General features: G+C 51.8%; 1 protein-coding gene across 3 annotated transcripts in view; it reads right to left on the bottom strand.

Annotated features, from left to right (window-relative positions):
- Gsg1l (GSG1 like) overlaps positions 1-25,139 on the bottom strand; it is a 189,859-nt gene that overhangs the window by 44,289 nt on the left and 120,431 nt on the right. The gene's annotated exons all lie outside the window — the stretch shown is intronic.

The raw sequence follows: 25,139 nt of genomic DNA, 5'->3' as shown, positions 1-25,139 counted from the left end.
AGGAGCCCCACCCCCTGCATGAGCCTCCCTGCGTCCAGCCCCTTTCAGTCCCAAGGCTGTATTTCACCCTTGCCCAGAGGCTTTAAGAGGTGGGAGTGTGCTTGCCTCCCTGTAACATGGAGGGGGGGCAGCAGGGTGATCAGTGAGTGAGAGCCTTTCTGCACAGGCCTAAAGACCGCAGGAAGGAGAGAACTGACCCCTCAAAGTTCTCCTCTGATCCCAACACACATGGGGCTACACCCCCAGTGAACCTGATGTTCCCCCCCAAAAAAATTCTCCCGTTTGGGCTCTGGTCCTCAGCTGGTGGCCCTGGCCCTTTCCTGTGCCTCCTACTCCAGAGGCCCTCACCACCATGAGGCCCTGACCAAGGGTGTGGACCGAGTGATTACATTCTGAACCCTCCAAGACCATGAGCTAAACAGCCCCTTCTCCCCTGAAATGTCAGGGTACATACTTCACCGCAGAGACTGCAAGGCAGCTTCAGGAGCTGGCACGCCAGACCTTAGTTAGGGCAGAGGAGGCGAGGCCACACAGGACCTAATCCAGCATCTCCAAGCTATGCCTAAAGCTAGACCTAGCAGCCAGCAGAATCATTCCTTTCCTCAAGTCTTGTCTTACAACAGTGGCTCTCAACCCTTTGGGGGGTCAAACAACCCTGTCAAGGAGGTGGCCTATCCAATATTTACATTCATAGCAGTAGCAAACCAAGGTTGCAGTTATGATGTAGCAACAAAATAATATTACGGTCAGGGGGTGGGGGTCGGGTCACCACAACATGCAGAACTGTGTTGACGGGCTGCAGGGTTAGAAAGCTTGAGAACCACTGGCTTAGAGCAGCGTTGGTCCCTAGGTTGAATTCTATTCATGCACACACAGGAAGGGCCTCAGTTTAAGAAAGCTCAACACAGGAAAATTGTACATCTCTCAAAGACACGGTGGAAGTCTGCGTTTCAGAGTCTGCCTTGAAAACCAGGCCCACGGCTGCGTGTGCTAGGAAAGCACTTCACCTCTGAGCCTGGCATTCAGCCCAGCTTACCACCTAAAGAGCACTGCAGTTACTGATCATGGGGTGGAGTGGGATGGTTAGGGGGAAGGAAGAAGAGAGGAGCCTAGGGACAAGGCTGAGCTGGGCCGCTTGGGCCGATCTGAAGGCAGTTCTGAGGAACTTTGAAACCGAGAGTCAAAGTTCATGTGTGTCCCTCATGTGTTGGAAATGTAATCCTTAAACTTGGATCTAATGGTATTCTCGGGGGGGTGATTAGGGTTAGGTGATGATGTTGGTGTATAGCAGAGGAAGAAGAGGCTCAAGCTGCCTCACTTGCTCTGTCTCAGCACTGGATGCCTCCACCAGGTGCTAGCGCACCACCAAACCCAACACCGATGCCGAGTGGATGCCAGGGTCACACTCTCAGGCTTCCCAGCTCCGGAATCATGCACCAAATACACTCTTCTTCTGTATCAGTGTCTAGTCTTGAGTATCTTGTTTCAGCAACCGAAAAAGATGAGGCTTCGTGTCGACAGCATTTGCTGGTAGGTGGACGTGGATGAAGTGGCTGTCTTAAATTCCAGGCTGGCCTTTGGTTTAAGGGATTGGGCAGATGGTGACGCTTTTGTTGAGAGAGACAGAGAGTGAGAGAGAGAGAGAAGAAGGGAGGAAGTCTGGGTGGGTGGAATCTTTCAGGGCCATATTCGCTTGAAACACTTATTTTCTGTCTCCGCAGATATCGAGTGAGCAGTTAGTGTACCAGGCTGTGGTTGGGAGCTGTCAGAGCTGGAAACAGATGCACACATCATCAGCATAGAAGAAGAAATGAGGCAGCAGCCTGAGAGAGATGGCAGAAAGAGTGGGAGAGCAGAGAAGGAGAAGCATCCGGGGCCGAGCAGAGCCGACCAGCCGAGGAATCTGAACTGGGGACGGGCATGGAAAGAAAATTGGAGCAGCCTGGGGTCTGGGAGAAAGGGCACTCAAGGTATTTCACTTTCAGGTGAAAGATGGGTGGGCCAGGAAAGCGACCCTTGGACCAGCCAACCAGAGACCACAGGTGACTATGACAGGCTCCCTCTGGAGCGGGAATGGGTGCTCAGCTGGCATAGAATTGGAAGGGAAGTGATAGAGGAGCCCCGAGTCTAGTGTCTCAGAGTGGCAGGTTTGGGGGCATGTCAGGTGGGAGGTGGATCTTCTGGACAGATTGGGGAATCACAGTGGGGTGGTGGGGGCGGGGGGGGTGCATCTGGTGCAGGATAGCATGGGCCCTATCCTAGAAGCAAGACAGAAGGTAAGCAGGTGAGAGAGGGTTCTAGAACTCAGTGGCCGGCCAGCAAGCAAGAGGCTCCACCCAAGGGTAGAGAGGAAAGAGCACTCAAGTAAGACTTGAGTTGAGGGGTGCTGTGTGCTTTTCCCGAGGAGTCCAGTTCTAGACCCCCTGACAAAGGAGGTTCCATGACTCTGCTCATCACGAGCAAGGGCGAGGCAAGGTTACTTACTGTGAGTGAGGCTGGCTGGCGGGCAAGAGATGTGAGTAGAAAAGTGCAGACAGGCTGGACGTGTACATAATTTTCCAGCATACCCTTTGGGTCCTATGCTCCTGACTTAAAGTCAGCCCAGAAAGCAAGGCTGGGGGGGGGCAGGTGGAGTTGACATGGCCCCTCAGGGCTTGCCACATGCCATTTCCCAAATCCCATTTTGTCCCGTTGCTGGGGGTCAAAGGCCGCTTCCCGGTCACCCCGAGGCCTGGCAGACCACCCAGCCTACCCACTCTCCAGTCCAGAGATTGCACCTGATCTTGGATCAGGGGCAGCGACCCAGTTTCCAGGCCTCGGCTACTTCCGGCCCCGCTCTCTTTTGCAGGACTGAAGAATGTCTTGCTTGATTGCCATGCTCCATTTAATGGCAGGATCGTGGAGGTGGCTGATTAATTAGCTTATAATAAGGCTTGTTATTAAAGATGTTATTAAAGTCTCGGTTATTACAGGGAACACTTGGGGAGCATTCGTGGCTAAATAAATATTCTTGCATGCATCGGGAGATGATCTAGAGCTGGAAGCAGAGGGCAGGATGGGGACAAAGCCAAGCCTTGCTGGGAGCCTGGCATGGCATGCAGCTGAACCTGTACTAAGTACCTGCTGGCTGCAAGGCTTTTCTTTTTCTTTCCTTTTTTTTTTTTTTTTTTTTGTGATGGGAAATTAACTTTATTCATGGGCAGCCTCGAGTGCACTGGCAGGCAGGTCGTCTTGAGATGAGAGAGCCGAGAGGCCACAGATGAAATTGAAATGCTCAAATCACATGCTTATGGAGTTAACTTAATAATGCGGCTGGAGGAGGGGGATGGGGAGGCTCGGCGCTTAGGGGAAGTGCAGTGGTCTCAGCAGCCTCCCCTTCCCCTCCTCCCCCCCATACTGAGGGCCAGTACCAAGCACACACAGGGGTTCTGCGGGGTCCTGGCGCGGGAACACCAGTGCAGGACTTCACCATCGCTGTGACTAGCCTGGCTCTCACCTCTGCTCTGCCAAGCAGCTGAAACTTTCATCTGTATTTCACAGCCAAAGGACAGGGACTCCCCAGGTTCCCTCCCAGCCTTGGTTCCTCCTCTGTAACACAACTGAATTGATTAATTTATTTATTTTACCTCTGTTCTGAACAGCTCCTTCAACTCAGAGGTACCCTGGAGAGAAGCTTGCTACCAATGCCTGCTCCTCAGTTGTCTGCTCTAAGCTCAGCCTAGAGCATCCTGATTACCTGGAATGGAGCAGGGTAAATGGAGGGGCAGGCTACTGTAGAGAAGCTGCTCAGTCCCCATCCCTTTACTCTTTTCCTTCCTGTCTCCCTCTCACTTTCCTACTCTCCTTCTCTCTCCGGTAGCCCAGGCTGGCCTCCATCTCCTCATCCTCCCCGCCTCTGCCTCCAAAGAGCTGGGCCACATCTGGTAAAAAGAAATGGTCCTTCATAAGGTGAAACCACATGGCAGCCTGCCTCTCTTCTCCCACACCCTTGGTTTTTTCGTTGTTGTTCTTTTGTTTGTTTGTTTTTTCCGGACAGAGTCTCACTCTGTAGCCCAGGATAGCCTCAGCTTCTTAGATGCTAGGACTACAGGCATGACTCTCCGAAATTAGCAATGTGCTGTCCCTCTGCACTAAGTCATCCCAGAGTCCGTGGGGCTGGAAGCACCAGGCCTTCTCTCTGGGAAGTAGGCATCTATTAGGGGCAGATGTACGGGCTTGCCTCAAAATGGGATGCGAACTTCTGTGGGTCAAGGCAGTCAAAGCAGGAGGTCCAGGGCTGTAGAGCAGAAGCCTCTGGAGCAGGTACCATCCAGGCTGAGGGTCTGAAAGAGGCAGGGGAGAGGCTGGGCCACGAAATGGAGCTGAGAGGTGAGAGATGCTGGAGGAACAAATAAGAACCCTTCAAGGGAAAGTTCGAAGCCATCTAGGGAGGTAGGACTTGATCCTGGATGCCGTGGGAAAGGGAGAGGGAATCGAATTCCTGTTGTAAGACGTACTTGGGTTGTTTGTTTGGTTGGTTGTTTTGGCAGTGGTAGGACCCAGGGCTTCATGCATGGCCTCACACCCGATCACTGACTGCCTAGTGAGGAAGGGGTTAGAGAGAAGCAGCAGGCTGGGAGCCAGGGAGCAGGACTGCTGTCCTCTCAGGGAAGGTGGTCAGTCCCTGGGGGAGCTGAGAAGCAAGCATGGAATAGGCTGCCTGGCTGCAAGATGGATGCACCCCAGCAAACTCTCAGGGCTGGGGTGCAGCAACAGGGAGGGCCAGAGCAACCGCAGATAACCAGCACCAAGTGGCCTTCCATGTTAGAGCAACGAGAGCCCTGGGTGGGTTCAGCCAAGCTGTGGAAATGGCTGCTCTGTGCAAATCTGAGGTACCCAGATGCCATCCCTGCAGGGACCAATGTCTGGGGCTGGTGGCCTTCTTGGGCCTGAGGGGCACAGGGCCAGATAGCCGGCACTGCAGACCATGTCCGTGACTGCGCCGGCAGTGTTTAAAGCCTCCCAGACCTATTTTTAAAGAATGAGCTATTTTTAGCCTCTCTGTGGAGAACCTGCAGCCTCTCTTGGTAGCATATTTCAGAGTTGAGAAAGTTCCTTCTTACATGTAACCTAAATCTTTCCAGCTCCAATTTGAGCTAATTTCTCGCTCTGCCCTCTGAGGATGAAGGCGCAAGCTGGCTGGCATCTTCTCCAGAGTGTGGCAATTAGTGACTCGCCCTCCACCCAGCCTGGCTCGGCAGAGACTGTGGGCTCTCTCTGCCCTTCTCCACAGGCCTAATCTCAGCCCACTTGAGTCATTAGCACTGCTCTTGTGTGGATCCTGTCTTTTAAAGTGAAGTGGCCCAAATCGGAGGTGGCATTTAACAGGGACCTTCCAATGTCACACAGTGGATTTCCTGGGCTCCCAGAAGCCTGTGCAGATCTACCCCATCCAGCCTGAGGTTATGGAAGAGCCCGGGCCATGCAGGTGAGGCTTGCAGGGGTCCTATGGGTCTTGGGTGACCAAGAGCAAATGTATGGGGAAAGGGGTGATTTTTAGTATTAACAAATATGTCTCCCACCCAGTATCTCCTGGTAGCCCACACCCTCCTCACTGGGCAGCTAGATATAAAACATTCATGGCCTCAGGGCTCAGCTGCAGGAGAGGAAGAAAACAAGAGGCAAATTGTGGCTTTGGGGATTTCAAAAGCCTGCATCAAGGAAACAGGACAGGAGGAATACCTAATCAAGCAGCTTTCCCTCCATCACCCGGACCAGGTAAAGGGGAGGTGGAGGGTGGTGGGGAGAGAGGAAACAGAAGAAAAAGAGAAGAGGGAAGAGAACAGAAACTGAGACAAGGGAGGAAGAAGAAGAAGATGAGGATGAAGAGGAGTAGGGAGGAGAGGATAGGGACTAAGGGGAAGAGGGGGAGGAGCAAGGAGAAGAAAGGAAGGGGACTCAGAGAGGAGGAAGTAGAGCAAAGAAGGAGTCAGGGGGAAGAGGGGAAGAAGAGGACTGGGAGGAAGGAGAGGAGGAGCTGGGGGGAGGGGTGTCAAAAGAGAGCAGATGGGAGAAGAGAGTGTGAAGTGAGGTAGAAAAGTCAGGGTCTCAGGAAGACCTGGCCTCCCTTCAGGTACCTCCATGATACCCCTTCCACAGTCGGCCCCTCTGACAGACACACATTCCCTTGTCAGGACCTATTCCTGTCCCCTCCTCTCTGTTCTTGGATGTCTGTTCCAGGAACTCACTGGCCACAGCCACGGACTCTAGCTGCGTCTAGGGAGAATGGCCTCTGGCCCTTGTCATGAGACCCAGGCCCTCAACGCCATGATGGCTTTCTCAGAAGCATCTCCCAGGGCCTCTCAGACATTATACATAGTTTTAAAGGCCTCCCCACTCCAAAGCACTCTGGGGCCAGTGCAGAGTGCAGGGTGAGGCCAGGGTGAGGCGGATGATCCAGCCAGGTCTCAGTGCCCCGGGCTCTCTGCCTGCCCTTCGAGACTAGAAGATCTGGGGGTTGGAGGATCAAAGGAATGACTGCAGGAGTTGGGAGCTTGGTTAACAGTCTCCTCCATGCCAGGGGAGAGCCGGGCAGCGGCAATGTTTGGGAAGGGAGATCTTGTCTGTAAGGCAGAATCCTCCTCTGCTGAGACGGTGGCCCTGGTCAGCTGGTCCTGCACGCGCTTTAGCTTTACATGGGAGACGCAAGGGCCCAGCAGGTGTGCTGAGTCCTGAGGCCAGTGAACATTGTGTGTTCACTCCACACACAAGTCAGAAGTACGTGCCCTGAACTGGGCATCGTGCCTAAGGCTGGAGAGAGATGGATGCCTTGCCCACTGGGAGCTTCCGCTCTAGTGGGCAGCACAGGCTGTTGAAGGTGAGAACCACCAAGGGGAGGGTTGGAGAGGTGGCTCAGTGGTTAAGGGCGCTGGCTGCTCTTGCAGAGGACTAGGGTCCCAGCACCCACCTAGTGGCTCACAGCCACTCTAATTCCAGTCCCAGGGGATCAGATGCCTTCTTCTGGCTTCTCTGGGCGTCAAGCAGACATGTGGTGCAGATGCACACATTCAGGCAAAACAGTCACACACATCAAAATAAATAATAATAAAACAGTTGGTGGTTGTTGTTGTTTGTTTATTTGTTTGTTTGTTTGTTTTAAGAACCATCAAGGGCCTGGAATTTAGGAGTAGGGACCCAGGAGTCCTGGGTTCTTTTCCAGGGCTGGGAAGCATCTCTGAGGTGGGTGTTTCAGCAGAGCCTGGAGGCTGAGGCCCTTCCCTGGTGCTATCCAAAGCGCACGCACTTCGTTTGACGCCAGCGGGCTCTGGAGCAGGACCCGGGAACCCCAGTACTACACACACTTAGTGATGTTGGCTGTGGGTCTGTCCTGAGCATGGGAGGCTGTTTTATGGTACCCGAGGCTCTCCCCATTAGATGCAGTGGCGTCAACACCTGCACACACATGAAAAGGTGGCACACACGTATACCACATTCACACACGCTGCAGGCGTAACAGTGTCTACAGACATTGCTGGATGTCCTGGAGGGGGGCCGGGAGCGCAGCCCCAGTTTTCAGCGACAATGGTTGGCGTCACCGCTTTCCCTCTACTGACAGTGGCGCCGGCTGTTTATTTCCCACAGTGATCTGGGGTTTCCTTTCTGAGGAAATCTCGGCTACATGGAAATTGAGTGACTTAGACAAAAAACGCTAAGTCAATGGAAGTAAGTGTGGCCTGCGGCAGCTGTTGGGGGAGTGTCTGGGGAAGGGGGGAGGAGGGCCCTCCAGAAGGAAGGGCTGCGGCGGCTCTCTAGAACATGGCGACGTGCTCTAGAAGTGTGACCTGCAGCTGACGAGGCTGGGAAACCGGAGGCAGAGCACCCAGAGGGCAAACCTCACTGAGGGGTTCAAAACCAGATTTCCTTCAGCTTCCTGAGGGACAATGTTTTTTTCTTCCTTCCTTCCTTCCTTCCTTCCTTCCTTCTTTTTTCTTTCTTTTCTTTTTTCTTTTTCTTTTTTTTGGCACCAGAGGAAAAGGTCAGCTTGACTTTGTTGACCGTGGAAGAGCAAGCCTGAACACTTGAACCAGGTGTGGTGGCTCATACCTGCAGTTCCAGCAACTGGAAGGCAGAGGCAGGGGACTCAAGTTTGAGATCAGCCTGGGCTTGGCCTACGTAACAAGCTCCTGGGCTATGCAGCAAGACCCTGTCTCCAAAATAAAAGCAAAACAAGAAAATGCAGGCTGCTGGCCATGCCTCCTGGGAGGCACAGGCTCCTTCCTGGGCTCTCTCGTTTCCTAGCCTGCACTGTCCCTCTCTTGCTTCTGCTCTGTGTCTCTGAATGTCCCTTTGATTCCATCTCTGATGTTTCCCTCTCTCTGTCTCCCACACCATGTCAGTCTTCCCTACCTCCCAGGCCACCCAGCTTGTCTGTCCACAAGATAAACAAACAAGCCATTTGCAACTCAGCACGAGACTCTCCCTTCCTCCCTTTTTGCCCAGGACAGTGCTGCACCCGTGCACGGACACGCCCACAACAGGTTGAAGACTGACACATCACTCCCTCCCAACCCTCCCAACCCTCCCAACCCTCCCATCCGTCGTCCCTGCCATCAGCTGAACAGCGCTTCCTGCTCTGAGCTGCTGCTCAGGAAACTGTCTGCCCATGAGGGAAACCAGCGGACAGGCTGCTGTCTTACAGCAAACCACAGAAAGCCTACGATAATAGCTTCATTTCTCAAGCACTTCACAGTTTGCCAAAACACTCTAACCATCCTGCACAGTCTTTGCCTTGGCCCGGGCAGACTAAGATGGCCACAGGCTGTTGGACAGGTAAGTGTAGAGCTCAGAGAGGGGAAACGTTCCTCCCAGGGCAGCACAGCACGGAAGGAACGGCGTATTTGAGCATAGGCCTGTTCAACCCTGAGTCCAGATGTTTCACTCCATCACAGCCCGTTCATTCACGTATTCAGTCCATCTCAAGCACTAGCCATGTCCCAGGGGACAGTTTGCAGACCTCTCAGGCCTGTCAAAGTCTTGCGGTGTTGCATAGGCAGTTTGTGACTTGGCTCTTTTCAGAGCGGGGAACCCAGAAGGAACCCAGAGAGACGTTCCTTCTAAACAAGGCATCTTCTGTCCTGTGTCAGATTCCACCAGCTGCCACCTTCCCAGGGACAAATAGTGTGCTAGCCTGTGCTCACTCCAAGTCTCCAAACAACTGCTGGGGAGTTTGCAGCTTCTGGGAAGGAAGGCCACAGAGGCCATTGATGAGGAGAGTTGTCCCTGAGTGGAGAGTTTCCAACAAGGGACACGTTCTCCTAGGCCTCTGAGGGCTCTCGGACTCCCAGGTTATCTGTGGCAGCAGATCAGGCCCCTGGAGGGATGGAATGGGATGGGATGAGGGCAGGCAGGCCCAGGAAGACAAACAGCTTGAGATGGGGGTGGGGGTGGGGGTGGGGGGATGACCAGGTAAGGATGGAGGAAAAGGACAGGACAGGAAGGACCCTTGCACAGCCAACCCCAGAGGCTGACTAAGCTATGACAATGGGATATATATAGTCAACCTTGACCTTGGCTCCCACCCTCTGGCCTCCTTGTTAACCCTAGACGGTCTGAGGTGTATTTCTGCCTCAGGACCTGTGTGCCTACTGCCCTTGCTATTGAAGAGGCTCTTCCCTGATGTCCACATCTTGTTGCATGCCTCTGTCTCAGGCTTCTCCACACGGCATGGCTAGGACATTTGGAGATTGTGCTCCATGGGCTTTGGAAAAGCCAGCGTGGACTCCGCCATGCTAATGAAACCCTTGAGCCCAGGGACACCAGCATCCTATGGAGCTCTCATGTGCCTCCAAGATGACTTACACCAGAGGAATAGCGTCCTGGCTAGTTTTATGTCAACTTGGCATGAGCTAGAGTCATCTGAGAGGAGCGAACCCCAACTGAGGAAATGCCTCCGTAAAATCAGCCTACAGGCAAACCTGTAGGACATTTGCTTAACTAGTGACTGATGTGGAAGAGCCGAGCCCATTGTGTTGGGAAGACCCCTGACTGACGGTCCTGGGTTCTGTAAGAATGCAGGCTGAGCAAGCCAATAAGCAGCGCTCCTTCACCAGCTCCTGCCTTGGTTTCCCCCAGTGTACTGTTTAGGATACAGGACATGTAAGCCAAATAAACCCTTTCCTTCCCAAGCTGCTTTTGGTCATGTGTTTCATGACCAAACAAATGGCTCACATGCCATCTAGCTTTTTAGCCCCAGAGCATCTTGGGCCACGTCTGCCAGGCTGCCTTTTATTCAAGTATGGTGACTAGCATGCGAGGCCATCGTTCCCTGGTGTAGTTCTTTCCCTCAGTTGTTCTGACAGAGGTTTTGGGAAGCACATAGTTGTGATGCCCCTGCTCCAAGGAGCTCATTCACCCCAGGATGACCTAATGGTGGATGGAGGTAGCCACATCAGACCTCCAGCCAGTGGGGATCTGAATGCCTGAAATGAACCATAGTAAATCAGAACCCACCAGCAACCACACAAAGACTGAAGCAAACCCTTTCCCAGACTAGCGTCTGAGAGAACACGGCTGGGCCACTCCTTAACGGCAACTCTCCTAGACCAAACCACACCCTGACCCACAAATCCGGAGAGCCCCTGAATGTGTGCTGACTTAGGTCGCTAAGTCTGTAGCAATGTCATTTCACAACAAAAGGTAACTAGTGTAGTGGGTAAATGTTTTGTGAATAAGGTAAGTGTGCTGAAGCCGAGCAGGGCAGGCAATGGCTGTGAGCCTCACCCTGCTAGGATAGAGCTATCCTAGGTCTGCTGGGAAAACCAAACTCTCAGCTCAGCCAAACCATACAGACATCCTGGACAATCCTGCCTGGGACTAGCCCCCTCAACCTGAGCCCTAGCTCAGCTACCATCGGTTCCTCTTTACCAGATCCTTCCACACATATGCCTATACATGCTATACACACACAAGCATACACATACTCAGGCATGCACGTGAACACACATAAAAACACACACTCACATGCACATACTCATGTGCTCACCCACACGAGGAAGAATGATACACAGCTTTGGGAAACTGAGTAAACTGCATTCAGATATCAACACATTTGTTCATGTTCTGTGGATTTCTGGAAATCTTATGCTATTCTCCAGGGGTTTGTCTGGGGCTGGGATGATATAATTCTCTATGTACTTAGTAATTCTAACTTATGAGTTGCTTTCTTTGAGTCGTCTGTTTCTGAGTGTGTGAATGATCTCTGATCACAACCGTGGGGTTATCTGTTTCTTCCTGAGGTTCAGCTGGTTATTGTTTGGTGTTTTATTTAATTGTCATCACTATTTTGTGATGCCAGGTGCTTCTTGATAAGCAACCATTTGGCACTTTGAAGCCTGTGCTGCCAGGTAACTGCATAACTATGGTGAATAAATGCTTTCTTGGATTGTTATTCTTTTATATCTATCATTCCTTGGCCCTTATGATCATCTTGGTCTTAAATTCTATTTAGTCAGATAAGGAAACTGCCCAGATCACATTGGCTTCTGCTTCCCAGGTGTGTCCTCACACGTTCTTCTTTAGTCTACCTTTCTGTCTCTCACAGAGCATACGCCTTGTTTTGTTGAGTCTGGCCTGTTTTTAATTTCCACATCCCAAGAGCCCTTCCTGTTGGTTGCTGAATTTAACCCAGTCACATTTAGTTTAATTCATACTTCTTTGTACATCTTTAGCGCTTGCTGATTGGGCCACCAGCATCCCAGAGGCACAGACTGACCCATGGACTGACCCACTCATCATAGTGAGGCGGAAAACCAGAAAGATCCTGTGGCTCCATGAAGACCTTCCTAGTCCCCTCAACAAGGCCTTGGTACTCTGAGCTAAGTCTTCCCGGCCCATAAAATCGTTATGGTCACAAGTGGTGCTGTCATAGTGGCAACTAAGTTAAGAGGAGCTACAATAACTCAAGGCATGTGAGCCATGTACACAAATACAGCATGACTCGGGGGTTGGAATGACAAAGAGGGGCGCCTTGTCTCCTGGGCTCAGCCTTAGGAATGCTTCCTCCTTTTAGAGACCCCACCAGCTCCAGGCTCACAGCTGCTAGCCCTAACAGAGCATCTCAGGTGCCCCCGGCTGAACACTATGTGTTTACCCCTGGATCAAGCATGGAGGTGGTGAAGCTAGGATGCTTGGATTGGCCAGGCTATGGGGTAGGGCTGGGATGTGATCAACACGGCCTGAGACTGGAGAAGAGGTTTCCAGGGGACAGCCACAGCCTTTGAAGAAAGCAGGAAGGTAAAGCAGAAACCCACTGGAAACGTTACGACCTCAGCACAGTCAGAGACCTGCAGGGCAGAAACCCTACTGTCACCTGCCCCACAGTCCCCGAAATGGCCTTTCCCTGCAGTTCTAAGCCAAGTCATTAAAGCTCAAGGTCATCAGCTGGACTGAATCTTCTCAGGAGCAGCTGTCATCTCTCTCCTCTGTCACCTGCAGCCACCACCAAGCAGGGTGGCATAAGAGGGAATTACATGGCGACCTTCAGAAAACTACCACTCTGCCTCAGGCCAAATAAACATGGCGACCTTCAGAAAACTACCGCTCTGCCTCAGGTCAAACAAGTCTCAGCTGCTTGAACTTCAAGTTAATCCCAGCCAGAAGAAAAAAAAGACCCAGAAGGCTTTGGCAGCAGAGATGAAGGCCACAAGTCTCCACAGATGGCTCTCAGGAAAGCTCTCAACCTTGGTCTATGAGGCTAGGACACAGTTCTGCTCTCCAGAACAAGCCCCTCCCTGGTGGCTGTATACTAGCCACAAGGAAACACACACACACACACACACACACACACACACACACACACACACACGCACACACGCACACACAGTCACGTAGGCCAGTGATCTCCGGTGACACTCTCAGAGAGGCTGGCTCTCAGTGGTTCACGAGGTACCAGAGGCACTGAAGTAGCGAAACATGGGCACCATTGTGGGCTCAGCAGTTACTGTAGGTACTCTTGGACCTCCTCAAACTTGGGTCCAGCTCTGCTGCCTGATGCTGGGAGCTGAGCTAGTATGCCAGCTACAATATATACCTGGGCTCAAGCCACCATGAGCTTCAGTCCAAGAGCCCTTCTTGGTTTCTCCCCACCTTGATTTTAGTGGTCCCACGCCGTGAGATATTAGGCTCCTGGGCCTTTGTCAGCTGGCTGTGGCCTGGACCGTGGAGTGTGGCTTCCTGACCTGGATTTGTAAGCACCAGGAATCACCCTGGACTGTGTACCCCCCACCCCGTCACCTTAATAAGGGGTCCCAACACCAGCATGATCTAGAACCAACCCTCTGTTGCTCTGTCCATTTCACCAGGAGCCCAGGACTTTTTAAGCATGGGGGTGAGGAGGATGGGGGGTAGGGGTGGGAGGTAAAGGCAGCCGCACTGGGATGACATCAGTGACAGGGCCTAGGACCATATCTGTCTCTCAGCCTGAGAACTTCAATGTCTCCCTTTAACTCTCTGTATGTCTCTCTGTCTCTGTGTCTCTGTCCTGTCACATAGAGACACCTCCGCCCCTCTCTGTGACTGCTGGTCTCTTACATCCCGAGAGCCATCCACAGAGTAATCACTGGAGTATTTCACTTGGTACAAAGTATCTAGTGTATGCAGCAAGAGAGACTCCGGAGGTAAGGAAGCTCAAGCCATCCCCTTCCGGCTATAAGGATGTGGGCTGAGTCCTGACCTCAGGGCAGTGGAGAGGGGACATGGGATGAACACAAACTTGGGAGGTTTGCAGGCCCAGGGTGGACACTGTGGGGCTCCGGGCCTGGCTCTCCCTCCCTCTGCTGTGTGACCTGAGGCACACTAGCTGTTCTTTCTGAACTTGCTTTTCCTCATCTCTAAAAAAATGGGTGCCATGCCCAAGAGACGGAAGGTATTGGTGGGGAGATAGGAGATGGGAGGCCTGGGGTCCCTCCTGGGTCGGTCACAGGCAGTGTGAACTCTCCTGGACGTGCTGGGGTATGGCTTACATGTTGTGTCTAAGGAATTCCAGGAGCTTGACTTTTTCTCCTGCTGCGGGTTTTGACCTCAGTTTCCCTACTTGGCGCTCTACTTAGGCCCTTCCTCTAGAGCTTATGCTAGACAGATTCCTGGCCTCAAAGAAGAAAGTGTATAAGACCTAGGACTTAATGACTGGGCTTCCCAGGCCTCTCCCAGGCTCCTGAGCTCCCAGCATCCTTTGCTCCGCCAGTCCTCTAAGTCTATTAAAATGGATAGAAACCAGTCATTCCGCCAGCTCAGGTTTTACTTCCCGTTTTTATTAAACTTGTTAAAATTCTTACCTCTTCCAGTCCCCCCAAAAGGCCAGTTTCTATCTGGCCCTGTGCCTGGGGCCAGGCTCATCTGTATGAACGGCTTGGTGGCCTAAGCAGTCCCTGCCTTGCAGGAGTGTGTAAAGGATGTAGTGGAATTTAAATCACAAATGGCCGGGAGCTGCCTGTCCTGCAGCCAGGATTCTCATACTTCCTGGCCGGCAGTGCCCGGCTCCCTGCTAGAACCCGCAGTCCCCTTGGGGGCTGTAGCATGCTGGGAACCCTCTACCACACTCACTCACTGCACCAACATGCCATATCATCTAGATGCCAGGTATGGGGACAGCCACGGGAGCCTTGGCACAGCTGTTCCCTGAGGCTAATGAGGAAAAGGACATCATCGAAGTAAAATCAATCATTCCACATACAGAAATAGAAACACGTGCAGCCGTGATGGAAGCCGGCAGCCGGAGGCCTGGATCCAGGCTGCAGGTGTTGGTGAAAGCCAGGAGAACGGATGAGGCTTCTGGCCAACATCTAAAAGCTGGAGGATTTCCATTAAAATATGGAAGATTTGGCTTCTCCTTGTGAAAGTCAGAAATGCCGGCCACACTGGGTTCCCATCCTCCTGGCGGCTCCTCTTGCCTGACTGCACATCCCACCCCGACTCAGCTTTCAGGACGATGGATGTTAGGTAGATCTTGGGGGTGGAGCCCTCGTGCTGGGGTTAATGCCTTTCTGAGCTGCGTGGTTCCACCAAATGGCAGGGATGCAGCTAGAAGGTGACGCTTATAAACCAGGAAGCCCCCAGCAAGCATCCAAGCTGCGAGTGTCAGGATTCCTGGGCTTTCGCAGTCTCTGGAGCCCAGTTTATAGTCTTTTCCTTTCAGCTCCCGTTGGCTGGACTCGGGTGACACCTTCCTCTTGAGCTGTGTGAACTGCCCTGTAGCTGAGGCGCAGATGGAGCTGAGGGAAGATGGGGAAATTGATAGAAGGCATACCATGGTGCCATCGGCTCCTTAGCCACTGTCCTTGGCTGTCATCCTGCAATACCCCAGCCTATTTCCATGCCCACGTTTCCTTCCAGGCTGCGGGTGGCATTTAAGCTCCAGCAGGAGGGAATAAGCACAGCCCCGTGTGGCTTGGCCTTCCCGACAGCTTCAAAGATGGAAGTGAGCTTGGAACCACCGGCATGTGAGGAGATGGCCCTGTCTACCTGGGGCCGGGCAATGAAAGGGGCTACCTGCTTTCAGGAGCTCCTGACACAGTGGATCCTGACCTCTCCAGCACCTTGCACTCAGCCTAGAAAGCTAAGAACAAGGATTTGGGTGAGGAACTACCATGGGAGGGACAAAGGATCACATAAAGGAGAAAGAGGAGGCTCCAGGGCTCAGTACGCTGCGGATGGAACCCAGGGCCTGGCACAGACTAGACAAACATTCCACTTAACTGCATCCTCCATCCTCCATTTTATGTTTAAGGTTTCCATTTTGGGACAGGGTCTTCTGTTGTGCAGGCAGACCCCCATCCTGCCTCCTCAGAAGCTCAGATAATGGCCTTGGGTTAGGACTCTCTTTGCTAACCAGTCAGCTGCACCCATGGCAACAGGAGAGATAGGCCTACATGGCTGTGTCCTGACTGTCTGCCTCACACTTCCTTTCTTCCAGCGCTCTTTTCTGTCCCTCTCTATCACTGTGTCTCCCTCCATACAGGTTTGTCCCTCTGTCACAGAGGGCTTGGTCCCAGCCATCTTCCTCTGCTTCCTGGCTCCTTCCTGCTTAGGCCCTGCCTCTCCCTTTCTCTGGCTCCTCCATCCTTGCTCTGTAGAGAGCTAGAGAAGGGTGGGGTTTCCCACTGTTATTTCTGCCTCCAGCCTCAAAGTCCAGGAGCTGGGAAGGGGTTCCTCGGTGATCCTAACACCTGGACCGTACACCCAATCCCATCAGAGCCTCCCTCCCCATGCTTCCCATCCTGCTTCTCCAGCCCATTGAACCTCCCTGGAGGGAAGAAATGGAAAGTGAGCTAGCTGCAGCAGAGTAATGAGGAAGGCACTGAGACCCAGGTCAGAGAACAGGGCCACACTCCCAGAGTCAGACAACATGGAGCAGAGAGCCCCAAGAGATGGGAGGTGATGCTGAGAGGGCAGCAAAGGCTGTGTCCATGCCAAGGAACCTGGGTTTTATTCTACCAAATGAGTGAATACCCACAAAAATGAGAGAACCAAGACGAGTAACTGAGGCCAAGGGCAAAGTCAATTCGGTTGGATGTGGCATTTCTTAAGGGACTATAACTTGAGGAACACACAAGCTATACATTTGATCAACACTCACCTTCGTCAAACAGCCAGCTAGATCATATGCCTGTGGGTTACACCAGTGCTCATGGTGGCAGGAGGCGGCCATGTAGCCGTTTGTAATTTTCCACCTTTCTCCCCTTTCTTTTGCTGCTGTAAAACAGCCTCTGGACTCTCCTGCCCAACCCCCAGCTAAGCCAAGTGGGAACCGCAAAAACCTATCGGCAAAATGCTTCCTGCTTACTTCCCATCTTCAAAGGCGGAATTTATTGAGCAGATTCTGCTGGGGTGAGGGATAAGTGGAGGTTGGGGGTGAGGGTGGGGAGGTGGAGAATTGCATAGCAGGGAAAGAGACAGATATGACCTTTGGGCGGCGGGGAGATGATTTTTCCTTGGATGGGCAGGAGGCTGGGCTGAGGGCCTTAAGGTAGGTGATGCCTCTTGGCTAGCACAGTGGTTAAAAGCATGTTGAATTGCCCTGTGAGCCAACAGTTCCTCTCCTAGGTTTAGGCTCAAGAGAAACAGACATGCGTGCCCAGAGAAACACTTGCTTGCAGTGTCTACAGCGTCACTTCAGCAACAGTCCAAAGGTGGAAATAATTCCCTTCAGCTGAGGAGTCTATAAAGAAAAGGTGGTATGTCCATTCAATGGGCACTTAGGTAGCCATAAAAAGGAATATGATTCTAGTCCCTGCCGCATTATGAATAAATCTCAAACAGATTGCACTAAATGAACAAAGGCAGTCCTAAAAGGCAAAACACTGCCTGACCCATTTCTGTGAAATGTCTAGACAAGGCTGGATTATGGAGCTAAAAAGTAGACGATGGTCACCCAGGGTTCGAAATGGAGAGCAGCTGCCATTGGGTACGAGATTTACTTAAGGTTAATGGAAATGTTTTTAAATTAGACTACCGTGATGCCTTCTAAAAGCTACTTAAAAAATCCCACACTTTTCATAGGAAAAGATTATGGTATGTAAATTAAAGCTTAATAAAGTTGTTTTTTTTTTTTTCAAACACTTTTTTATAATTAAAAGTAAGGAGAAACTTCCATAAAAAAAAACCCCAGATTTTGGCTTTCCCCGAATGCCATACATACTTCTCCATGGTAACGATGCACTGTGGGACGCACGTCCCTAGCTCTACGTTGGCCGCGCGCTGCCTGCTGAGACACACCTGCAGGCCTTTGCTAACGTGGCATTCCTATAGAACACTTGCGCCCTGGAAGGGAGCCTTGACCTTAGCGGTAAGACCATAAGAACCCCATTCTTCCTTCCCATGTCTGTTCCCAGCAGCACATGCCCTGAGCTAGAAAGGCCCGTGTGGACAGGGGTGGAGACAGCCCAGCACCCCGGCATGTATGCTGTAAAGCTAGAGCTGCCGAGGAGGTCTATGCCTCATTTTTTTTTTTTTCCAGCTGTAAAATAGGAACGCCAACAGCACTTGGATAGAACACAGTAGGTGCAAAACAAATGAAAACTGTCGTGATTCCGTGCGTGATTTTTGACAGGGCCTTTTTATGTAGCTCAAGCTGGCCTACCTCACTGGGCAACCCAGGATTGGCCTAGAACTCACGATCCTCCTGCCTTAGCTCCCTGCGTGCTATTATTATAGGCCTGAGCTCACCACACCGGGCTGACGCTAATATCTTGCCCCGCACCTTACAGTTCCCAGAAGTTCTGGATGCTGGGGGCTTTTCTGTAAGTCATTTGGTGATGGACGTGGCTTGGCTTGAACACATAGATATGGCTGCTGACCACAGGAGTGTGTCAAGGTGTGGGCATGCCAGTCCAGTGTGCTGCCAGGCTATGGGATGGGCAGTGTATTAAGTTACCTTACAAAACTGCTGGATTCTAGAACATTCTAATCTGCTGGGGACTGTGGCTTGTTCAAGGAAGAAGATTATAACCAAGGCCAATCCCTGTCCCACTCTTCCCGGCATCACATGAGACTATAAAACCATGGCAGAGCACCAAAGGCAGTAGAGGGAGGGGTCGGTACATTTCTGAAGTTGAATCTTCTGCCAGGCAGGGGTCTGGGCTGAGAGCAGAAGGAAGGTCCCAGGCAGGAGCAGATGGGGTATGCTGCCCCTCATATAGCAGATGAGAGCCACCAAGGCCGTGTCTGGAGAACTTGGCTGGAACCACAGTCTCAGGACACAGAGGGGTCAGGAGGGGTCACTGCAAGGGCAAAGCCTGCAGCATCCCACACTCCGGGGGGTCCTGGACATCCAGGCGGAAAGATGCCTTTTTGCAGACCCTTAAGCCCTTGTGTCAAACAGGGGAGCTGTCTTGTCCCTCCCCTCCCTCTTACGCAGTGGTTCTCTGCCTTCCCACTGCTGCAGCCCGTTAATACAGTCCCTCATGTTGTGGTGACCCCCGGCCATAAAATTATTTTGTGGCTACTTCATAACTGTGGTTTTGCAAACGTTACGAATAATAGTGTAGATATCCGTGTTTTCCAAGAGTCTTAAAAGACTCACGGGAACAGGTCATTTGCTCCCAAAAAGGGGCCACGACCCACAGGTTGAGAACCATCATTCTGATGGTATCAGTGACTCTGGTTTTCCCAGCCAAGCCACAGCTGAGAACAGGTGCCAGCTGGGCTGCCCACTAGACAGACCTTGTTAGGAAAAAAAACAAAAAACAAACAAACAAAAAAAAAAACAACTGAGTCAGGGTTATTTAAGGCTTTGTTTCCCATTCCCAGCAGGGGAGGGGCTGCTCTAGATCCTAAGAATGGCCCCAATATGAGGAGGCTCTGTTATTCATGAGCCCTTTGCACTATGCATGAACTTCCATGGGTGAGATTAGGAGACTTGCTGGATCTGGTGGCCAGAACAATTTGAGGGCTGGGGCCATGGGCAAGCCTGGCCAAAGTGAGGCCAAGGATGAAGCTCAAGAACTCTAGACACGGCAACGTGATGAACGCCTCACTCTACGCTCTTCTGTTGGAACTACCCAGAAAGGACTAAGACATCTGTGCGGTTTGCACCAGAACGGCACTGGTTAGTGTCACGCTCGCCTGCTTGATTTTCATGTGACTTTCTGTGGCAACCCCAGCAGCCTGCAACTCATCTCTCCTCAACCCACAGGCCCTGTGGAGGCTTCCTTCCTTGAGCACTCGGTCTCCCGTTTGGGAGATGATGGGACTCTCATAGTGCAAGAGGGACGCTCAGCGGCTGCTGGATGGGAGCCGATGAATAACCCATTGGAGAAATCCTTGAGCGAGCAGTCCTGGCTGGGCTCTGAAGCCTCCTATGAACCCGGCGGGCCAGCTGTCATCACCTGCTCGGCAGTGCTCCCTTTCCTTGCTTTGCTCCTCCCAACAAGCTTCTCCACACTTCCCCCAAGCTCCCTGGGATTGCCTTCCAAAAACCTTCAGCTTGGGGGTCTCTTCTGAGGCTAGTGTATGAAACGGACCTCACAGGCTCACAGGTTGAGCACTTGACCCTCAGACATCTGTGGATCTGTTGTAGAAGGTTGTAGAAACTTAAGGAGCTACATGTCCTCGAGGGCTATACCATGTCCTAACACCCTGTTTCCGCCATGTGGTCAGGACCCAGGCGCGCGCTGGCAGACCCCGGCGTTGTCTACACAACGCTCCCCTTGCAGGCGTACAGAACCTAAGAGTTTCGGGGGTATGCAGGCTTCCACCCAGATTTCAGAGGAGGCAGGGGAGGACAGGCCAGGGGAGGACAGGCGTGACGCAGTGGAGCCAGATTCCCTGAAGGCAGCCCCTGAGGGAGCAATGCATGGAACTGCAGGGGAGCAGGGGTAGGGTGGGGGCGAGGGTGAAGGGGGGGAGGGGAAGGCTGCCAGTGGAGACCACAGGAAGCGGGAGATATCCGAAGCATGCAGGGTCTGCTGAGGAGGCCAAACTTGGAAGCAGCTCAGGAGAGAAACTAAATGGATGTCTCACCCCATGCTAAGAGCTTTCCCTGAGTCCCAGAGGAGACTTGAAACTTCAACTTTTGGACAATGCTGGGACTGTTAACATTCTGGGGATGCTTGGATGTAGACAAAATGCATCCTGTGCTATGAGACGGCCATGAATCCTTGAGACAAAGTGTGGGATGTTAAAGTTTGAACATCAACCCAGCTGTCCCCACAGGCTTATATTCACCCTGGGAGTTGCTGGAAACTTCAGAATAGGGCCTGATTGGAGGAACTAGGTCAGTGTGGGTGTGTTCCCGGAGGCTGTATCTTGCTCTGGACTCTTCCCCCGCCTCCTCTCTCTCTCTCTCTCTCTCTCTCTCTTTCTCTCTCTCTCTCTCTCTCACTTTCTCTGTTTCTTTCACTGTCTGTCTCTCTCCCTCTCTCACACATTCTGTTTCTATCACCACTTATCTCTCTCCCTCTGTCTCTCTTAGCTTTTCCTCCCTCACCCTTTCTGTCTCTGTGTATCCATCTCTTTCTCTGTGTCTATCTTTGTGTCTATTTGTCTCCTTTTCCTTCCTTGCCACCATGATGAGATCAGCCCTGCCATAGCATGCCTGTCCTCCATGATGCTCTGCCTTACACAGGATGGAAACAATGGAACCAGCCAGACCGTAGCCGGATCGTTCAAATACATCTTTCTCTTCAAAATTATGTCTCCCTGGTAATTTTGTCATAAGGATGAAAATGTTTTCAGTGAAGGATCTGCTTATCCCTAGGACCCTGAGTCCCTCAGCTCCACCTCGGGCCCTCTGTTAGTCCTCTGACCTAACAACCCATCTGGATTTGTTATCAACTACTTCCTTTGAGCCACTGTTGCCCACAACCCTGCTTGGTCCATGTGCTAATCCCACAGCCTGGATGAGAAGCTCCAGAAGCAGGCCTTTCTACCTCAGGGGCTTCCGTGGGGCTGGAATCCTGTGATGAGCCTCCTCTCCACGCTGACAGAGTTTGAGGATGACTGCTAATGCACTCAGGATGGTGCTGTGGCTGTGCCTAATGCTCGGCAGCCCAATCATCACCCTCTCTTCCCTCATCTGACTGATTAGGTTCTTGTCACCGGCAACCAAAAGGATATTTAACAGTATGAAAGTATTCATTTGTGTGACTTGGACCCTCTGCAAACTCCCTCACAGGTTCCTGTTTTAAGTGCTTGTGCTATGATTTTATTGGCTGAGGATTCTTTAGGGGACTGGCTGGCAGTAGGTCACTAGAGGCCTTGGAGGGTTATACCTGATTCAGGTTCTGGCCTGGTCTCTCTTCTTCCTGGGCTATCCTGACATGAACAACTATTGCCACATACTCCTGTTACCAGAGACAGAGCCACTCCGCCCTGCCTTCCCCACTGCGGTGGACTGAGAATCCCTCTGAAGCTGTGAGCCAAAATGAGCTTTTACCACATAAGCTCTTCTGTCAGGGGTTGCCACAGTGACAGGAAAGTAATTAGCGCAACTTTGCTCTTCTTCCTCCTTCTTCTCCTTTTCTCCCCCTCCACCACTCTCTTTTTCAAGGAGGGTCTCACTATGTCATCCAGACTGGCCTCAACCTCATGATACTTCTGTGCCAGCCTCCTGAGTGCTGGGACGTGCCGTGAGCCACCACTGTGACACCGTCTGCAATTGTGAGCCGCAAAAATCCACTCGAGAACTTGTCCTCTGGAGTGTGGGCAAGAGACCTAGTGAGCTATGCAGGGTGAGGCTCCCGGGTGGGGGTTCTTTCAGCAGGAGTTTTGATGGTGAGGTGGAGAGTAGAATTAGGGTTCCAGGGAACTCATCCTGTCTGAGGCAGGATACAGCAAGAACTAAAACCACCACAGACCCACAGATCACCAAAGCAGAGCAAACTCCAAAGCCACAGAGCAGAGGGAAGAGTGGCGTGTGAGGCCCTCACTGAGGGAGACTCAACATGGCGCTCCACTCCAGCCTCCTGCAGCCAAGGGAAGACACACTTGCCAGTCACAGCCAGAGTGGGCCCAAAAATAGCCCCACAGACCAGGTGGGGAGAGGAAGTCTTTGCAGGAGGGTCGGAGTGGGACCCGAGGGCATTCGAGCCCCCAGGCCCCATGCTGGGTGGCGGGTAGCCACTCTTTCCTTCCCACCTAGTTCTTCTGGCTAGGGGTATCCTCGGGGTATCTACAACGCAGGGAACCTCAGAGCTGCAGAGCTCGAGGTCTCCTGCCTAGACACAACACAGAGATGGTGTCCATGCCTCTCCCCCTCCCCTGGCCCTGTGCTTGGACCCAGAGCTCACCTTGGAAACACTGCCCAAACCCTGGCTCTCCAAGTCCTTGTTCATTTCGACTTTATCCCTAAACTGCCTGCGCCCCGTTGCGTAACAAAACAGGCTGTTGCTGAAGTCACACAGCTGGTTATTTCCAGGGAAACGGACAGGTGTCTCTTCACGCCACGTGGATCTTACTGAAAGCCCACAGTGAGTCGGAATGTGAAGGAATTTTCCAAATGGCTTGTTTTCCTAGATCAGCTGCATTTTTCCCCAGGAACTGGAGGAGAGCAGAAATGATACTGCCTGCTTCTCAGAGTCTTTCTGGGGCCAGGGCTCTGTTTCCTGGCAGGTAGAAGAGGTTTAACACCCCTCAGCTGATACCACAAGGTGGGGGAAGGGCCACCCCTGTGGAATTAGCTTCCCTCCCCAGTCCCCCAAGCACCAGAAACATCATGGCCCACTTTGGGGTCTCGCCATGCTTTCCATGGGCCCCGGGTACTGTCCCTTCATGGATGCAAAATTGAAATGTTTTGTTTTTTTTTATTGCTTTGTTTTCTTTTGATACAGGGTCTTTCTGTGTAGCCCAGGTTGGCCTAGAACTTTCAGTCCTCTTGCCCCACCTCCTAAGGTCTGGGATTACAGCTGCTTAACACTATGCCTGGGTCTTTGGTTGACTTTTGGTTGTATAAAGACAAAGATAACACAATCTGGAAACATTTTTTACAACTGTTACACATTTTTGAAAATGCATAATTTAAATTTTTTTAATTAAAATAATTCACACACTGTTGTGACACTTCGAACGGAGCCAGGCTATGCAGCAGCTAGGTGAGAGAGTCTTCAGCGGGTGAGCCGCGACCTCCTCGGCCTGGAGTTTTAATTTGAAGCAATACACAGTCGTTGTACATATTTGGGGGTGCTATGGCTTTATGACAAGCATGTGGCATGAGATGATCAGAGCAGGTGACACCATATCCATCCTTGATGGCGAATCCTCTTCCTCAACTTGACAAGCTTTAGTGTCACCATGGAAACAAACCTCCAGGTATGTCTGTGAGGGTGTTCCCAGAAAGGTTTAGCCAAGCAGGTTGACACCTCCCACCGAGAATATGGACACCACCATTCCATGGGCTGGGGTGCAAAGGTGAAAGGGAATGAGAGTTCATCTTCTGCTTTCTGACTGTGGATGCAGTGACCGTCACTGCTCACGCTCCTGCCTCATGCTCCTGCCTCATGTCTTTCCAACCATCATGGACTGCACCTTTGAACTGTGAGCCAAAATTAACCTTTTCCTTCCTTTCTTCCATCCTCCCTCCCTTCCTTCCTTCCTAGTGCCTTTTACTGGGTGTTTTGTCACAAGAAAAATAATAACTAGTACTCATCACCTCAGACATTTAGCTGTTCTGTGTGGTACCCATTGAGAATCTCCCTTCTCCTTTAATTCCTCTTCCTCTTCCCTTTTCTTCTCCTCCTCCTTTTCATCTGGCAGGATCTTGCTGAGTAATCCATACACAATTAATTATTGTCAGCCATAACTACCTTCCTATACAATAAAACATTAGAACATTACTCTTCCCTCTAACTACACTCATTTAATTATTTATTGTATTATTTTTTTTCTTCTGATCTAAGCAGTTGAGCTCAGACCCCTTGACAGCTAGTGAACTGATGGAACCATGGGGACAACATTGCCATTCTTGTCCCCAGGATCTCCACGTGGACAATCCTTGCTGTCAGAGACACTAAATAATCATCTGGGCCTGACACCCTTCACTGAGGCTCCCAAATAGGTCCCTGGACCAGGCCTTGCCCAGAGAAGGCTGATATCTGCAGCCCTCCTCTGTTTCTCAGTATATTCAAGGACAACTAGGAATGATGGTGATGATGGCAGTTGGGTCCTGGGTGGCTCAGCGTGATAGGCACCAGGCTTAATAGCGCTGTCCACCAAGGACTGCAGACAAGCCAGCTTCCCATCTGTACAGTGGACACGTTAGTTCAGTCCTCACTGCCGTACTATGAGGAGCAAGAGACCGAACCCATGGCAGGCCTGCTCCACTGCACGGACCTCTAGTGGAGAAGTAGGCACACAGACACTTTGGCTAAAGACATCATGAGAGGCCAGCTCAAGCCTGAGCCCAGAGCACCCCCTGTGATTCCAGACATCTCCTTGGTATGTATTACAGAAACTGTACTTTGGATTTTTGAATGTTTGTCTTTCTCCAACCTGGTGCCATGCAGTTGGATCCTTTCTTATTTTGAGACAGGAAGCTAGCCTTGAACTCGTAATTCTCCTGCCTCAGCCTCCTAAATGTTGGGTTCAACAGAGTGTGAGGCCATGCCTGGCTAAAGGTGAGAGATTTCATCCAACCAACCCAGCTTGATTTTCATTAAAACCAGACTATGCAG

Source organism: Meriones unguiculatus, chromosome 14 (assembly GCF_030254825.1).
Source record: "Meriones unguiculatus strain TT.TT164.6M chromosome 14, Bangor_MerUng_6.1, whole genome shotgun sequence".
NCBI lineage: Eukaryota > Metazoa > Chordata > Mammalia > Rodentia > Muridae > Meriones > Meriones unguiculatus.
The sequence above is the reverse complement of the archived record's forward strand: the minus strand, read 5'-3'. Positions and strand labels throughout refer to the sequence as shown.